The sequence below is a fragment of the Aythya fuligula genome, chromosome 8 (genome assembly GCF_009819795.1).
Source record: "Aythya fuligula isolate bAytFul2 chromosome 8, bAytFul2.pri, whole genome shotgun sequence".
NCBI classification, from domain to species: Eukaryota; Metazoa; Chordata; class Aves; order Anseriformes; family Anatidae; genus Aythya; species Aythya fuligula.
This window is the reverse complement of record NC_045566.1, coordinates 8002720-8021207: the sequence shown is the minus strand read 5'-3', so window position 1 is coordinate 8021207 and position 18488 is coordinate 8002720. Positions and strand designations below refer to the sequence as shown.

The following is an 18488-nucleotide window of genomic DNA, read 5'->3' as shown; positions in this document are numbered from 1 at the left end:
CAGTGTCTTCTCCAATTTTGCAGATGATGTAAGCCATGTCGTATTAGAGGCAGTATTTCAGAGATATGCCACTCTCCTTTGTAACCATAGGGACAACCTCATCTTTCTCCTTCCATTCATCATCTCATGGTGATCCATTCACCTTTGTGCAACACCATGGCAACCAAAGCAATTATTTGCATAAGATAATAAAAGTGGTTTACTATTTTTAAAAAAAATTCTAAAGGTTAAAAATATTTTAAAACAATATTTCCTCTTCTTGTTTCCAGTGAAGAGGAAAATGCCAGTTTAAATACACTCTTATTCTCACTGATACCATGCAGAGCAGTCAATTTCTCCTTATTCTTATACAAAACCTTGTACAATCTGAGAATGTCTAAGTGTTCCTGCAAACGCAGATTGTAAACACTGATGCCCTTCTAATTTTGCATGACCTTCTAACGGTTCTTCATGACACTTCACACTTTTTTTTTTCCAAATTATTTCAGTGATGTTCTGAGAGATGGTTTTTGGATTCAACCACTCCAGTCCAGTTGCCATTTAGAAGTCATTTGAATGGCTTACCCATCTGATTACATGCCAATTTCTCAATCTGAATGATATTTCTTATTAATAGGCATAAACTGACATGAATCATTAGTGACTCAAAGAGGATGGAGAAGAGACTTCTGTTGGTTCCATGGATTCATACAGCAAAAGGATGACATGTCCATCAATGCTATCATGCCTCTTAAAAAGCAAGGGATACTTTTATCCGCAGAAGAACCCCCTTCAGTGATCTTGAACCCTGCTCTGCTGTGCCCATCAGTAGGCCTGAAAGGAGCTAAATGTGTAGTTTTGGCCCCGGAGTGGGAGATCAGCAACATGCATATTCTGACCCTGGTTCTTTCTCTATCTGCTTGCTTCTCTCACCTGCCAGTGCAGATAACAACACCTCCTGAGGATTAGCTGACGTTTGTAAAGTGCTTTGAAGATATAAAGCATCACTCTGCGTACAAGTTAAGTGTTAATTCATCTGCCAGGCTGATTCACTCTTTGACCTCTCTGCAGAGACTTTCAGTTAGTGTCAGCTCTGGCAGTTTTTGCAATTCAGGCACCTGTCCACCAGCTACTGGACTGAAGCCAGAAATTCACACAGGACGCAGAAGAGCCGTCAGATGGCGGTAACATTTGGTCATGACAGGCCTGAATTGGATTTGAAAGGGTGACCTGGAGGTGAAAGGCTCTATCAAGAAGTCACTTCTGTTCAAATGCATATTAAATTAGAAAGGGGCCAAAGGGACAATTTTAAGACCCAGATCAAGTTTAGACAAGACTTTTGGGTCAACTGCATGGAAAATTCTTGTAAAATTTTTACCCTCAATGAATAGGAATCAAGAAATACATTCTTTCTGGATTTTGGGACCGACCCTAAGCCAAAACAAGAAGGGTAACTCTGAACAAGGAGAGTCATTGTTCTGTCACATCCTCTCTCTTTCCTTTATACAGGAACAAACACAATGCACAGACACTCAGAGAGATGGGATTTGACCTCAGCAAGCCCCGAAGATTTTAGTTGCCTGGATAATAAAAATAAAACACTGGAATTGTACTGGGTCTCAGTCCATTATCTCACACTAAATTTTGATGATCTCACTTGGCCCTGTCTATCTCAGACCTCACTTTCACATCCCTGCTCTGCACATGTTGACACGGAAGCCCTGTGAGATCTGGATCCACCACCATATGCTCTGCTGAACAAGCTCTGGAAATCCTGCCTTGCTCACTTGTCTGCAACAGCATTGGCTTTACAGAAAGACAGCTTTTCAGGAAAAAAAGGAATTATGGAAAAATAACCAACAAGTTTTTGGAAGAGGGGAAGGAACGGAATTTTTTTTTTATTTATTTTTTTTTTTAAGCTACAAAAAGAGAAGAGCTGAAGCAGCATTGTAATTCTGGCAATTAATGGCAAGGAAATTGGGTGACAAAACCGAAATATCTAAGTGACCATGTTGTCACTGGGTGATTCAGTTTCACTCTTGTCTGGTTCTGCAAGTTTTCTCTGCTGAAATGCTCCCAGCAGCTGTATCAGGGAATTTAGCACTCCTTGGTACTGTTCCTTAGACACTCACTTGCTGTGTAACCATAGGCAAGTCATTTAATGTCTCCAGGCTTCATTAATTGCTGTTTATATACTTGAACCTATATTAAGTCCAAGAGTACCTGTTCACTTCATAGAAGCATTAATCAATTTGTGTTTTACAAATAACTTTTAATTGTACCCCTGCAGAATCTTCTAAGGTACACAGTCTTTACTTTGTAAGTACATAAATAAGGCCCAAAGACATTTCCTGTCTCTCCTCCAATTACAAAGGGAAAGAGGCTCAAAAGAGAGGAATTATGGAATATAGGAATTATGACTTGCTGTCCCCTAATTTCCTAGAGACTAATCCAGTTGAACAAATTGCATGTAAGCAAATCAAAATTCCAAATAACAAATTTATCTAGTCTCTCAAATAATATATGGCATTATTCATGATTTCTCATTAAATAAGTAACAGCTGACAGAATATAAAGTCATCAGGCAGAAGACCTAAGGCAAACAAAATTAAGTACTTTTAAAATTACCTTATGCTGCAGAAATCATTGCCACCAGATTTTGGCCAAAACATAAGGATCAATTAGATAAATTCAAATAAAAATATTCTACCAACACACAGAAAGAAGTGAACACAAATTCTTGATCAGAAAATCCCCAGATTACACATTGCAGGAGGCTTTGTCCTGTTCTTCCAGTCTATCCCTTATATCTGCAATAGGCCATTAGATACTGAGACAAACAGACCTTGGGTTTGATGCAACATCGTTGTTCTTATTTTCCAATTAAACTTTAATTTCTATTGCAGAATATGACTTGTGTAGTTCTTAGAAAGTTAACGCATTGCTTATTGGCAAAAAAAACCATGCATATTTCTACAGTTTAAACCACTTTAGAGGGATTACTGAATGGTAGGTCCTCACTACATAAAGCTTTTAGATCCAGAAGCCTCAAAAACAGTGATTAGAAGGTAGACATCAAAGGTGAGGGCTCATTTTACACATGCGAGCTTTCATATTGATGCCCCCCCCCCAAGTGTCATCTTCTGCTTCTAACAAAGATGCAGAAAATCAGATTAGTTGGACTTATGAGATGACCTGTAGTGGTAGTCCTTAAGTAAGCCCTTATTACATAGATGAATGTGGAATAAGAAAGAGACAAATGTATGCAAACTGTAAACCTGTCCAGTCAGGTGGAAAGAAACAACATGAAATGTGTTGTTCCAAAGTTATGTGGCCATCTATTTCCTTGGAAAGAGACAGGATGGCTATGGATGGACACTGCGCATGTGCTCTACTAGCGATGGACAGCTGAAAAGCAAACTAACGATCTCTCTCTGTCTTCCTGGCACAGCCTCACCACAAGCAGAAGCCACCCACAGTCATTAGTCTTATTCTGTTCCTCAGAAAGTTGCCACTTTCTTTTCTTCCCTTGTACTCAGCATAGGCAACAAGCACAGCCAAGTAAGAGATAAAAGTGAAAGCTGATAAACAGAAACACAAGGGCACTGAAAGAGATTAGGTACTATACAGCAGACATAGCTACTGGAGGGAGGGTCAGCATGCTAACAAATAAAAGAAAAAAAGAACTGTCCATGATATCTTCTTTTTGACCCAAGATTCTTCCGCAGCTGGAAGAATAGGTTTCCTTGAGTTTTACTGGCTCAGAGACAGCTCAGCCTTTCAGATCAGCATAGCATTTCCCAATGAACTGCAGAATGTTTCCTCTGTGCTTTACATCTAGTGGTATTTATTACCTGTACAGTGCTGTAAAAGTTAAAAAGTAATGGCCATTTTGGAAGGATCTGCTTTTATGACTGTAAGCACAACATATCATGCTTTTTGCAAGGCACTTATCAGCATCAGATGCATCTGATTTTTTTTTTTTTTTTCCTCTCCAATATTCCCCAACCCACACTGGCTGATAGGGCAACTGTGTTGCTGCAGGCATTATCACCTTGTGCTCTGACCATCAAACAGTACAGCAGGGCAGTTAATGGTGTCTTTAAGTAAATTCTCAAGGCAAGATCTCAAAGGCAATGTATGCCTTGCAAACATATTGGGGAATGCCTTTTTTTAAAAAACATTTCCTATAGAAAGAGGATCCAGGTCTTGCAGAACATCAGGGGCTCAAGAATCAGCACAATGGTAAAAGAAATAACCAGAATGACAATTTGAAGAGAAAAAAAAAAAAAAAAAAAAAAAAAAAACAAAGAACTAAACAAAGCTATAGTTTCTTTGAAGAAATGTATTTCCTATCCAAGACAGTAGGAGTTGACCCACAGAGACATTGCTTGACTTAGAGATTTAGGTGTTTTGTGTCAGCTTTTTCTTATGCATGAATATATACATCTTTATAAGTGTGCGTGTATACAAAATTCATCTTTGAATATAAAAAAAAAAAAAAAAAAAAACTCATTTTCATCATTATGGGTGTATCAGGTCAATGTTTGATCTCTGCTCTCCTAAACGCAGCATCAGTTCTGATGGTCCATGTACTGTTTTCAGGTTGAGTCACCAAACACTAGAGTGATTGCCCAGGTCTATGATATACTTTACAGACTGCTTCAGAAGCCAGAACAGATTGTAGGGCTTCAGAAGTCCTACAATCCAACGACACTGGGAAACAATATAATTCTGGTTTGTCAAGATATTCTGATAGATGAAACAATTTGTGTAGTAACTAAATTCTAAATATGCTGTCCATCAGTTTGGTGGAAAGGGTGTTGGAATTAGATGATCTTTAAGGTACCTTCCAATCCAAACCATTCTGTGATTCTACAAAGTGATGCTTTCCTCCCAGTCTGAGCTAAGGAGCCAGCTTCCTGTTCTAGGTAGTTTTGGAGATCTGGATTCAGATGAATTTGACTTTTTAATTTCTGATACTATGGCGTTATACTTCATTTTTCCATCATCTAATTTGCTGTGTGAATGCAAAATCCTAACAACAAATGGCTGGCAGTCTTTGTTCAAGCAAAAATTGTATTGGTCCCTGTACTACCTCAGCAGTCCCTAGAGAAAGATAGGTTCTTCAACATGTGAATGAAACCACTTAGATCTGGATCAATCTAGTGGTTTCTCCTCTGTCACTGACAAAGGTAACTACACTCCTAACATAAACTCCTTGATTTACCACTGAAATTAGAGGCCTTTCTTTCTCGCTGATTTTTTCCTCAACTGAGAAGATATGCCAGACCTTATATAAATCTGTGCCACTTGGAAAGTTTCAAATCAATAGTCTGATGCCAAGAGAAGGGACAGTAAACAACTCAGTGCAATGGTATCAGAGTTTTAAAGAAAAAATGGCAGTCAACAATATTAGTAGCTTTTAACACTTTACACTGGAGTTTGTTGCTTTATAGTCCCTCCAGAGATTGACCTAAGCTTTAGCTATAACACTGAATACTACTTGGATACAAGAAAAGCTAGTATTGGAAAAAAAATAGTGAATAAGACATTTCCCCATAATTGGATGAATTATATGATGTGACATAAGCTAGCCACTTGCCAAACTCGAGTGAAAATACAGAGGGGTCACATCTGCCCCAGCTTCTTAATGTCGGGTAACACATCCAGATGGTTCCAAAGAGCTGACCTGCCTTCCCAAAGATGCATCACCAACTCTGCTAACCAAAGGAACCAGAGAAGTCCCAAAAGAATATCCTGTTATTCCAACAGACCACAAAACAAGACAGAAATGAAATATATAGGACAGTTTAATGAAAGTTCTCTGGAGGCAGAAAAGTAATCGCATAAAACTTCAGCAGACAACTCATGGGCAAACCAAACTTCTGGTGAACTTATTCTATTTCTTTATATTTTCCCCACTGGTTTGCTCTCCTCCATGCTCCCACACATCACATTGTGAGTCGGAGAAAGTCCGTTAGTAAACTTTAATAAAGCTCCCATTTCTCCCAACCACTTCCCTTTAACTTCAGATTTCTCTGAAGGGAGGAGGTTTCTGCTATCTCTGGTGGTTGGAACCTGATCCTGTCATTATTAGCTTTCTCAGAAACTCTTCATTTGTTGAATGTTGGTCTGTAATAAGAGGCAGAAAGGATAGTCATTTTTATAGCAACTACCTGCCAACAGAATTCAATTCTTTATCCCTTCAAAATCCCACATCTGTCCATGTCTCCAGGCACTAGTGGAAAAAGCTCTGCATTAGTTATTTTTATTATCAACATAAAAATCTTTCCATTTATTTATTTATTAAGAAAAAAAAAGCAGCTATCTACAAAACTCAGTTCATTTTGTCCTTAGGCAGACATTTAAAGCTGTCTGCCAAATTCTTTTCTTAATAACAAAATAAGCTAAAGTCTTTATTACGCACAGTGTAACAAAATATGACCAGCTACATTTACCCAGCTGAGACATATGCCATCCATTTATCAGGCAAAAAGTCTGTGACTAAAGAAGAAGAAATATCTGGTAAAGAAGAAGGGCCTGTTTCTGAACCTCGGTCTCTCACTGGTTCAGATGACAGCTTTGAGCCCCAAAACATGTCCCTTTCCTGCCGGCAGACAAGTCCACAATGCACGCTGGAGCAGGGACATATACCAAGTTAGTGATGAGGCACAAGTCACAGTACAGACCTCTCCATTCAGAGTGAGCAGGGCTCAACTGAATGACTATTCTGATTTTGGGACTCAAGCGCTACACCAAATGGCTCTTCCAGGTCTTCCCTAACACAGCAGGGAAGGGTAAAGCTTGTACTGCATGGTTGCCTTTGGGAGATACCACCACATCCTCGTCCACCAGCTTCTTGGACCCACCACCACACTCCACTTTCGGGCTGGGTCTTTGCTTTTGGATCTTGACAGCATGACACAACAAAGACTGAAAATATAACCCAAACCACTTAAATTCCATGCACAAATGCTGGTAGTACTCATATACATGGACATGATAGGTGATGGGAATTGCACCTTCTGCCCAAAATCTCGAGGCCTATTTCACAGCAAGCAGAGTGCCTGGAAGGCAGGAAGGATTTGGAGCCCTAGCCAGGATATGTGTCAGAGCTGCTGCTTGAACTCTTTCGAGGCTAGTGACTGGCATGTTAAACCCAAACAACAAATCTTAGGCTGACACAAGATGAAACACATTAGGCAGATGGCATGTTTTCTCTGTGCAAGCCAGCACCAGAGTATTTCCTCCTAACGATCTCCTGTTCTTGTTCTCACAGCAAAATTAGTTTTAAAGTAAAAAGAAACAGAAAAATATATAACATGATGAGAGCAAGATTATTGCGTGGAAAATATATCAATATCAACAAGAAAGGGATTTTATTCTTTCAATTCCATGGCTTTTATTTATACACATATTGTTTATGAAAACAAACACCCTACTTAGGCAGACGTGAAAAGTCAAAATTTACATTTAAATGGAGGCATTTAGGTGGTTTTTTCCCCTCTCATCTCTTGAATGCGGAGTACAAAAGACTAAACTCTCAATTTTCCTAAATGGAAGGATAACAGGTGAAGTTTGCATTCTGGGAGCTATTCATTAAGTGAACAATGTTCAACTCAGCACTGACCAAAGCCCAGCTGATCAAGGGGAAAGGAGCACTGGCTATTAGACTTGATGGGGATTTGCCCAACAGCTGAGACCAGCAGAAGCTGTGATCTGTCCCCACAGAGAAAATTATGCCAAACAGCTCCCTGAGAGCAACACCTACATTTTCAGATGTACAGTGGGTCAGTGTCCAACTGAAAATCACTGCAATTTTAGAGATTTCTGTGCTACAATAGCCCTGGTTTCATTGCTGGAACTACTGCAAGCGTTTCAAGGCATGAGGTGATCAGCTTGTAAGAGAAAATAAGACTTAGAACAAATCCATAATTACACAGCATTAAAACCTTTGTAAAAGAATGGAAGTGGAGACAAATACTGTGATGACCCTTGAAGCTTGTCAGCAATTAACTTCTTTCTCCCCACACCCCTTTTCTTCCTGGCAAGGAAAGTGAGTATCAATTCTAACCAGGGAATCAATCAAAACAAATACACTTGTAAGTGCCATGCTCAAAGAATGCCATCCCAGTCCGTGGAAGGATGTAGCAACATTTTTGACCACTTTATCTGGCTGGAGCATCCCAGCAAGTAACAGGTGACCTACCACTGCAGCTTATTCAGTCCAGGGCTGGATTGCCCCTCTCTGTTTTTTTCTGACATAGAGCTGACCCACAGTGTTAAAAGGACACAGGCAAAAAAAAAGGAACCTCATCATTTTTAAAACAAGGGTTAACCACAGATCCAGCCACCACTTTGTGAGTCTTTACATTGATTGTTTTTAACTCACTTGTGTGTTATATTGAGAGAAACCTACATGAAAAAAATGGGATAAAAAAAAAATACACAGTAAAAATGGTCTAGCTGTATTTTTTAAAAGCAGATGAAATAGTACATAAATGGTTGGAAAAGGCACACACACAATCTAAATGCCTGGGAGGTAAGAGTGCTATCGCTACATACCCAGCACTAGGAAATCACTAACTTGCTCTTTTCAAAGTTGCAGACAGTGATTCTAGTCTCCCAGGACACTATCCCAAACACTACCTTGCTATTGGAAAGTATATTCCGACATACTTCATTATTGCAGTGGTCCCTCTGTCTCTGGTGAGTTCCCCTTTGTGCTACCCTCACAAAGAGCAAAAGAGTCTATTGGTTCTGCATCAAATGGTGCCAGTGTTTCTAGCACTTCCCAACCTAAAAGCAGTACCTACATCAATTAATTCAATCAATCTATTCATGCCTGTTACCATCCTTTCATTCAGAAAGGCATCACAGCCCCATTTTGAACTGATCCTCTGTTTTCACATGCATGTTTTCATCAAAAAGGACAGCCTTAAGAACTCCACCCTTCCCACTTCACCTACTCATGGGTGACCACGCATTTCCAGGTCTATGCAGTACCGTAACCCCGTAACCTGGCACAGTTTGCTGGGGACCCATGTTATCATCTAGGGAACCATTTCAGCTAGATGAAAAAAAAAAAAAAAAAAAAAAAGTCTAAATATTTGGAGGCATCTCTCTTCCAGCCCAATCAGCTCCTTGAGCTGCCCATACATCACCCCACACCCAAAGAATCAATTGTATGATTCATACAGAGAAACTCTTCGCAGAGGTTTTGTGTTTGGGTATTTTATTTATTTTTTAACCCCCCCCAGGACTTTGTTTTTATTCATTTCTGCCCTTAAAAAGACAGCTCTTCAAATCCATCCAGTTGCCTGCAATCTTCACAAGCAAACAAAACCTGTTGACACAACGTGGTAGGTTTCCTAGAACCACTGCCCCTTCACTTTGATGAATGAGCTTACAGCCACCAGGTATGCAGTCTTTCAACTTTCAAGACGCATAGATAATTACAGCCTACCTGATCCTTTACCCCAAATATGTTGGATAAAACTGAGAAAATGTCGAGATCAGTAGGCCATTAATGCAACTCCATCAAAGGGTAATGAATATTGTAACACACCATGGGGAAACAGGTACTGTTCTTGGACTTAGACATTATCTCAGTAAAAGCAGGATTTTTTTTTTTTTTTTTTTACTTCAGAAAAACCCTTAGGATACAATTTTAGCCTCCAAAGGCATGTCAGTTTGATGCATCCCTGAGCTATCCCCACAATCCGATGAGTTACTATTATGGAATCCTACGAAACATTTCCATCCTTTGCCATCTCTTACCATGACCAATTCTAACAATACTACATGAGGGATGGTTTATTTACACACATTTCTGTGGCATCCATGCCCATAACGTCCAAATCTGACATCTGTTAATTCCACACAAGTGAACTCAGCTGGACAAGAGGATATAAAGTAATATAAAATGTCAGCTTTCATGCTATACGGATTAAACCAGCCATGTAATCAGGCACTCTTTATGATGGGCATATCATGGGTAAGCAGTGATGACAGAGTTTATCAGTTACCAAAAAACAGTCATATGTATGCTTGATTCTGTCTCTGTAGGAGATTCTCACCTAGCGGTCCCAAACATAGGCACATGGTTATCACAGCTGGTGGAAACACTCAACCTTCTGGGTTACCTTCCAGCCCCAGCAAGGTTTAGCATGCCCTTGAATTAACCTTAAATCTTACCCAAGGGAATAACTATGCAATAAATTGAAACAGGCAGCTCTAACCAGCTGCAAACAGGCAGGAATTAGGCAGAATACAGCCAGTGGAGCCCCAGCAATAAAGCTAAGGTATAACCACCTCCATTCTGCTCATGTACTGGGCAATGTGGCTCATCAGGCTGCTGTGCTGCTCCAGGTAATGGCTGCTGATTCCCAAAGGGTCAGGCACCATCTAAAACTGAATTACATTTCTCACTGAGTACGTACCTTCTTTGGAATGGCTTCCCTCCTGGTGCTGCACCACCCTGGTGTGAAGAAACATCTTCCAGAGTGGGGGCAGACAGTCACTGGGCTCCACTACAGAGATTCCCTCCCTGTGTTCAGCTCCTCTGTTTGCAGATACTAGGAACAAAGCTACATGACACGTCTGAGTTACCCAAGGCATTCTTCTTGCCCCCAAACTGGGTATTTCCATGTTTGTTTGTTTTTCCTTTTTTATTTATTTTTTATTTTTTCAAATACTATTATATCCTTTTTAATAGCCAAGATTTGGGGAATAGAAATTCTTAGGAAACATTTTTCAAAGAAGAATAAACTTGGCACACGGCTGCAGTCAGGTGCCTCACAGCAAGTGGACCAGCTCAAAGATGCAGAGACCAGTCAAAGATATACAGAGTATAAGCACCATCCAAAATCAAGCTGTCTTCTGTGCTAGCAAGCTGAATATGTACTTCTTGCCACTATAGTTAACATGATGTTTGGCTGCCTGCCTACTTGGAAAAAAACAATATATACCATCATACCACGCTATAGTTGTTGTTTTCTCTCTCTCTCTTTTTTTTTTTTTTTTTTGGCAGGGAGAGGGGGAGTTGTTTGCTTTGTTTTTTAAAAGGTTTTCAGGTTCCTGTAAATGTCATTGAGTTGTGTATAAGGCTGTGGCATTTTGCTCTCTCTAATACCAGGAAATTCATATACACACATTTTCAGTTGTTTATCTTGTAAATACAGTGACTGAATCAAGGCGTCACAGGAAAAGAAAGTGGGCTGTTTTCTTCCCTAACTTTTCTGGGACTTAATAATATTGTCAGTTTCTCTTTCTCTTCCCAATTCTATTTTGTCTTAAGGCTCTGCATCTTGGAAGACTGTGAAGCTGCTGTGTGATTTTATCTCCATGATTAAAGTGTTACACTTTATTGAGCTCTTTGCATCAGCACCAAAATCTGCAATGCAGGATTTTACATAACACTTCATTTTCTCCTCGCACCATTACTGTTATTAACCTGGTGGCAATAAACAGAAAATACAGTTCGGCTCATGATGTACTCCTGAGTTTTTTGTGTGCGCGCATAACAGAAAAGGAAAAGAAAAAGAATGGAAATGAAAGAGCCTCCACCCTATAAAAGATTAGTAATGTCTGCATAAACCTGCATTTTCCACAAAGAACATTTGCAGCTTTTCAGAGTTAAAAGGAGAGATACTTTACAAATAGAAGCTGTAGCACAGATTTCTTATAGAACAAGAGATCAGAAAACAAAGAACACCCAAACAACATCAAAAATCCCCAGCTCATTACTGTTCTTCATTAGACTCCCAAGATGGAAGATTCCATTGATGCCTCACATGGGGATCTTGCACTTTTCTTTTGTCCCTGGTGCTTGTTTAAATGATGAAATCTGGAGAACATGAGATCTGTCAACAGCACACCGTAAGGAGTTGAAAAACAGCTCAAGAGCTGTACGCATATGCTACCATAGATGACCTTCACAGCCCATCAGTGTATGGAAACTGAATGTTTCGCAGACATGAGATCTCAGATTACTGAGGAAAACAGTAGAAATTTAATATCTGCACATTTGTAGGAATAGGGGTTACTAATAGAGGTACTTTTTTGCTGAAGTGGGAGGAACCCTTAAGTTTTGAAACAGATACATCTAGGTCTGAAAGAAGGACCACAATAGCCATGTGGAAAGAGATAGGTCATCCACGATCAGATAATCATCAAAAACAAACAAACAAACAACAAAAAAAAAAGCACACAACCACTACCAGTAACAAAGAAGAGATAGATTAAAAGAAGAGAGAGATAATTATGTCAGTATGGGGAATTAGCTAGATTGGTTTGTTAAGGAAAGAACATGAAGAAGCAAAATCATTTTTTGTATGAATCAACAGCAATGTTCAGGGGCTTAGTTGTTACTTCCAGGGAAAACAAAAATACAAGGGCAGGCTCCACAGCCTTGCTATGCTTCTCTGCCCTGCAGATCACATAAGCACTCTTTTTCAAGTCCTGGAGTGCTGGTGATAGAAGTAGGGGGGTAGCCTAAAAGGCAGTTTCCAGCCTGTCTTCAGTTGCTCCTATTGCCCTCCATGAACTGCACTATGCTGCAATGACCACCCAAGGCATCTCCTTGCAGGCGTGGTTAGGGAAGTCCATGCAGATTGGGCTGAGTGGTATTGTTATAGCTTCCATCCAACAGATTGCTTACCCTGAGAAGTTCTGGTTATTTTTGAAGGATTTTTTTTTTTTTTTTTTTTTGAACCAAGAGAAAGCTTTTAGAAAGCTCTCTAAGCTTCTGCCCCCTACTTACATGGGTTCCTGCTCTTTACTCTTGCTATTTATTTTGTACTTGTTCTTTACTCATAAATGCTGCAGTTTGAAATATAGCAGAACATTTTTCAGTCCGTCAGTGTGTTGTTTGCTGTCAAGGAGACGAAATGTTACTACTTTCCTCTGGAGAAGCTTAGGACATGATGGATGAAATGTCACAAATAATTAGACTTTTCTTATGAATTACATTTTTTTTAAAACTTCTGTTTTCATGTCAACAGGTATGTTACAGATAGGCTGCATGAAAGGACCTGGGGAAATTTTAGTTCTGTGGGAACAACAGTAATGTAATATCTGATAAGCCAAGGCACACCTCTGGCCAAGACAACCTTTAAACAACTTTCACTATGAAAATTCTGGGTTATGAAATTCAGAACCCCGTAGCAGGAACAGAGAGGACCCGAGTCCAGTTCTTAAGCAGCACAGACACAGGAATTTAAATGTTGTCTGTTATGGCCTGACCTAAATTTCATCCACTTGTTTCTCACTGTGATCAGAGTCTGAACTCTCGCTGGTTTAGTTATCATGGCTAATCTACACTTCATGGACTGGGCATGTCCATGAACATTCCCAGTATCTGCCAAATACCTGAGGATGTTGAAGAAAACTGCAGAAAAAAAAAAAAAAATCACAGGCATTCATACACTACTTCATTATTGTTATATGAGTTTCTAAAGCTCTCATCATTTTAATCTCTAAGTTTATAAACTGCCAGTTGTTATAGTAGGTAGGCAGTAAATGTTAGATCAAACATAACATTGCAGCTGAATTACTGCTTTGAAATCTTGTATCACATGCTACGACTTTAAATTGCTTGCTTTGCTAGAAAGGCTCAAAGAATGCGAAGCTATGACACTCTAAATCACACTAATCAATGATGTAAATCTTAAGTGACAGAATGTATCAATAATCAGGAATGCTCCAGGGGAAGAAATCACGGGAATTACACACCTTTTAGGTCTCCCTTCCATGACAAACTTATTGTCATTTTTGTAGATTCATGAAGAAAATACAAGGATTAGCAGTAAAGTAAAAATTACTTATCTTTTGACATGGAAATAAATTATCCTTATTTACAGCAAAAATAAGTTTCTCATACATATTTGCTAAGTGATCTCAGCCGATTAGAAATTATTGAACCAAAATGGAAGTATTGCAGTGAGCGACCCGAAAGAATCACTGGATACTCTCAGGAGTTTTGAAAAGTTATTTTTCACACTAGAAATTAACTGTATGTGCACATACATGTGTGTAGTGGAAAGGGAGATGAGGATCCAGTGTTCCTAAATGGAATACAGCTTTTATAGGACTTCCTACAATTTCAGATATACATTGTAGATACTAGCATTATCAAAACAGGGCCTGGGAAAGTAGTTTTTAAATACCAAGAATGAGGGGGGGAAAAATACTCAAAATGGTTTTTACTTATCTAGAGAACAGGGTTGAGATCATCAGCTCATCTCTAAAGATCATACAACAACAAAAGAAAATTGCTTCCCAATGGCTAATACGATGAGAGAAAAGAGAGAGGTTGAGTAGCTTCTTGACTGTTTCACTTCCTTGCAGCAATACCTAATGAGATTCCCTGTGGAGGTGGAACCTGCCACACATTCTCTACATCAAAGGGGACCTTGTGGGTATTTTATTGCCTTGGACTATCACACTGCCTAGTATCGTAGATAGTTGCTTCTGAAAGTCAAAGTCCCCATGACTCCCCAAAGCCAGTTATTCCTCTTTGAGGAGCCCAGAAATTAATAAAAACCACCATCAAACACTTCTTTCACTGCTTCACAACTGTTTATATTCTAACAGCCATGTGCAGATTTATCAAAGAGTTAAGTGGTTGTATTCTTTCTCTCCCTTAAAACAGCGTATCATAACTTACATCGTATAATAGCTGTGCATCCTTCCTCTTCCTTCACACTACAGTTAGATAAAGGGAACACTGTCAAATTTCCTGTAGTGAAATCATACAGATGGCCCCATCATAGATTCCCAATTTATTCGCCTACCATTTCACATGCTACAGCCACCACTGCCATGTTCCTGATGAAACTAGACTCAATAAGCATCACAGACGACTGTGGTTACTGTTCAATATGTTTGTGCTCCCTGTGACACTGTTAATCTTTAGCAGATCTTAAAACACTTTGCAAATTAAATAAGTTACTGGTATCACATTGCAGCTTGGCAAACTGAAGCCCAGAGTTAAAACAACTTACCCAAGGTCATGCAGGATTTCAGAAGTCAACCAAAGATTTCAATTTCTCTCCATTACGCCTCTGCTCTTATTTGTTCTGAACAGGTAGGCAGAGGTTCCAGGTACTGAACTGAGATCTTTTTCATGTTAAATGCCATTTTCAAGTAGAGCAAAGGTAGATGTAACAGCAAAAGTGGCATGGAGAGAGGAGTGCTGTTAACCTCTTCTGCTTCTTCTGGATAAGTTATGTGAGACAGGAAATCTTCATAGTTGAGCCTGACTTCTATTATTAATGCATGGAGGGATAGAGTTAGAAGGAAAATAGTTTTCAAAGAAACAGTTGCATATGAACACTGTTTTCTGCACTTTTACACTGTTAACCTTGTTTCCTTCATTTTGAGAGTAGACACATAAAGTATCCCAACATGAACACAATTCTGGCTCTGTTCCACTCAACTCGTGATAAGGACATAGCGTCAGCTACCTGGGAGCATATCTCCCAGGACTCTGACATTTTGTGGATTCCCGTGGTTGGTTCCTGAGTCAATGTGCTCATTTATCACACATTGAATGTTGTACTCCTGCCACAACACTAGCTTTGGGAAGCCCTGTCTCTACTGTTCCCCAGCCAGCAGAGATGGAAGGGGCAGGAAGCCTCCACATCACGAAACGATACGTGCATTGATTCCTCGGTTCTGCCATGGTCTTTGCATTTGACCTTCAACAAGTCATGCAGCTCCTCTCAGCTCTCACTTTTATAATGGGGATTGCAGAATGCCTGTCTGTCTAATCTTCATAAATCACAACCTTCTCATGGAAGACACTTGCTCACAGTGTATGGCAGCACAAATTCAATGGGATGTTGATCAGAACAGGAGCTCCCAGGAACTGCTGTACTACAAATAGCCTGTGATTACACAGACCTGAACACAACTCCCTTTCATTGTGTCTCAGGAGGGATGCACAAGAGTTATTGTAATAGGAACATCCACATAACCTGTTGTTTGAAAAGGTGCTGTTTACTTAAGAAACCGCCCTTACTTGTATTTAATGTTTTGTACCTCGGGTTAAATCAATGCAGGAAATATTTTTGCTATTCCCATATCTCAACAATAATCATGCAAAAGGTCATACAATATATCATCAATAAAATAATGTCTCTTGAAAATCAGTTTTGCCCCACAGTTTTTATATAGTCAAATTATTTTTGAAATAGAAGTGTCATTCTTTAACCCTGTCAGGAAGCTATAGGCACAACATTCAGTTTCCATTTAAAAATTAAAGTGCAAAAGGGTAGAGAAAAAACAAAACAAAACAAAACAAAAACCAACAACAACACAACAAAAATCACTAACACAAATGTCAGTCGGGCCTGGCAAAAAGAACAGAGAGATTAAATGTTACCCTTTATAGTTTGCAACCTAAACAGAAGATTGCTGAGCTACAGCATGACAGTAAAATCAACTGCACATATGCAGACAAACTGACTAGTTGAGTCTTCAGCTCCCTCTAAGCTGGAAAAATGACCAGAGGGGGAAAAAAAAAAAAAAAAAAAAGAAGCTATTAGGATAAATGAAAGAATAAATAATGCTTTTTAAATCTTTCAGTTTCAACACATATAATAAGCCATTCCTGGTAACAGTGGAAAAGTCTGAGATTTTTTTTTCCTGTTAACATAGGATTTTTACTCTGAAAATTTCTCTTTAATATTACTTGAACATAGGTCACTCTAGCTGAACATCAAAAATATACTGGCTTGGAGTTTAATTTTGGGACACTTAACATTACATTTTCCCAAGAAATGGCTGTTCTTTTCCTGAATTTCATGGCTCGTTGAGCTTTCAGGTAAGAGATGGTTTTACAGGGATATGTCTCTGTATATTCTTTACAGTCCTTATAAAACTGCCTGGCTGGCCGGAGTGCTCTGATTGCCTGGGGAACATTTGGTAGGTATAGGTTAATCTATGTGACCTCCATAGTTCAACTGAAACTGCTGCACAACTTTCTAAACAGCCATCTTTATTTCTTCCCCATCCACTCTTCAGTTTCTGAACAATACCCAGGCACAAACTTTCTCAAGGATAGCTGGAAACAAACATGCAGGTGAACACAAACACATTTCTTCCTGTAAAAACATGCACAGTGGTATAGACAAAGACTCCAGCCTACCCACAGACACACGGTACTTTAGGTACCAACCCAAGTGAAAACCTACATCTGTGCACAAACACAACAATTACAGCCCAGCAGAAGCATTTCTATACCAACAAGAAATACAATGCAGCTGCTGGGAGGAGTGCATTATTAGCAGGTAGCTGTCCTTTCCAGTAAGGAAAATAATTTGTCTGCTTTTTAAAGGAAAGGACAAACAGATACGATCTCTTCCAGGTTAGTCTTTTTCCTATATGCTATGCATTTGACTTTTAAACAGATGATGGGTTATAAATCATAATTACTCCAGTTTGGTGCAAAGGGGTAACTTTACACTGCTTACATTCCTTTCCTTCCCATCCTCTGAAGTAGCATTATTCTGATTCAGTACCCAAGCCACGGAGCACCTTGTGACTCTATCCTGCCTTCTTCCCATCCCTTAACACCTCTTCTCCTCTTTCCCCCCACCCCTATCAGCACTGTCCCCCCAGCAGAAATTGCCACACATCTGTACAAAGGACGAGCAGAAGAATAAGGTGACAGTTCTTTAAGGAATGCATAAAAATGCAAATTAACAAACACCAAATTTGCTGTAAACATTAAATACTTCAGACATGAAACCTTCTGTGCTACAAGAGTGCTTTCAGCATTATCTATTCACAGCAGTTCCTCTGCTCCTGAGGGTCATAAACACTGAGAGATGGAGCCAGCAAAAAAGCTCTAGTTGAAATTCAGCTCACAGCAAAAGCAATTTCCGAGTGTGCAAAGTGCTGTCAGCAGGCCTGATGTTTGTGTATGAAATATAGACAATATGACTGGCCCATCGGCAGTCACTGTCAGCCTGATGGATGGTGCCTGAAAAGAAGTAAAGCGGCTGCCGTTAGGGCCCAGTCTATCAGACGCTTGATGGAGATTCGGGGGCTTAATAGAGGTAAAAGTTTCTTCTAATCGGACAAAATTTCCAGCGGTGATCACAAAGAAAATAAAAGGGATAGCAACGTGATACAAGGACGCAAGCAAGGCTTTACCATCTCAGCCACAATACAAAACAGAGGAAGAAAGCAGCATATTCTTGATACCAAACAAAATCAGTATCTCTGGCCCTTAGACCTTGAATGTCCCAGGACAGGGCACTCCTATAGCTCACTGCATCCACAGGCATTTTCAGGGGTTTACCGCAGCCCACTCCCCCTTGCAAAATGAAAGCATCACTTTTGCTGTTGCTTTGTGCTCTTTGCTGCGTACACTTTGCCGTGGCAGTGGGGTGGCTGGACGTGACAGACTGACACCTGCACAGGTGCAGAAAGACTTGTGAAACACAGTTCAGGTGTCCCCCCTCCTGCTACCATTTGGAAGCTGGAGACCTAGCATT

General features: G+C 39.7%; 1 protein-coding gene across 3 annotated transcripts in view; it reads right to left on the bottom strand.

The window, feature by feature from the left end:
• BEND5 (BEN domain containing 5) overlaps nucleotides 1-18488 on the bottom strand; it is a 923509-nt gene that overhangs the window by 110138 nt on the left and 794883 nt on the right. The window lies entirely within an intron of this gene.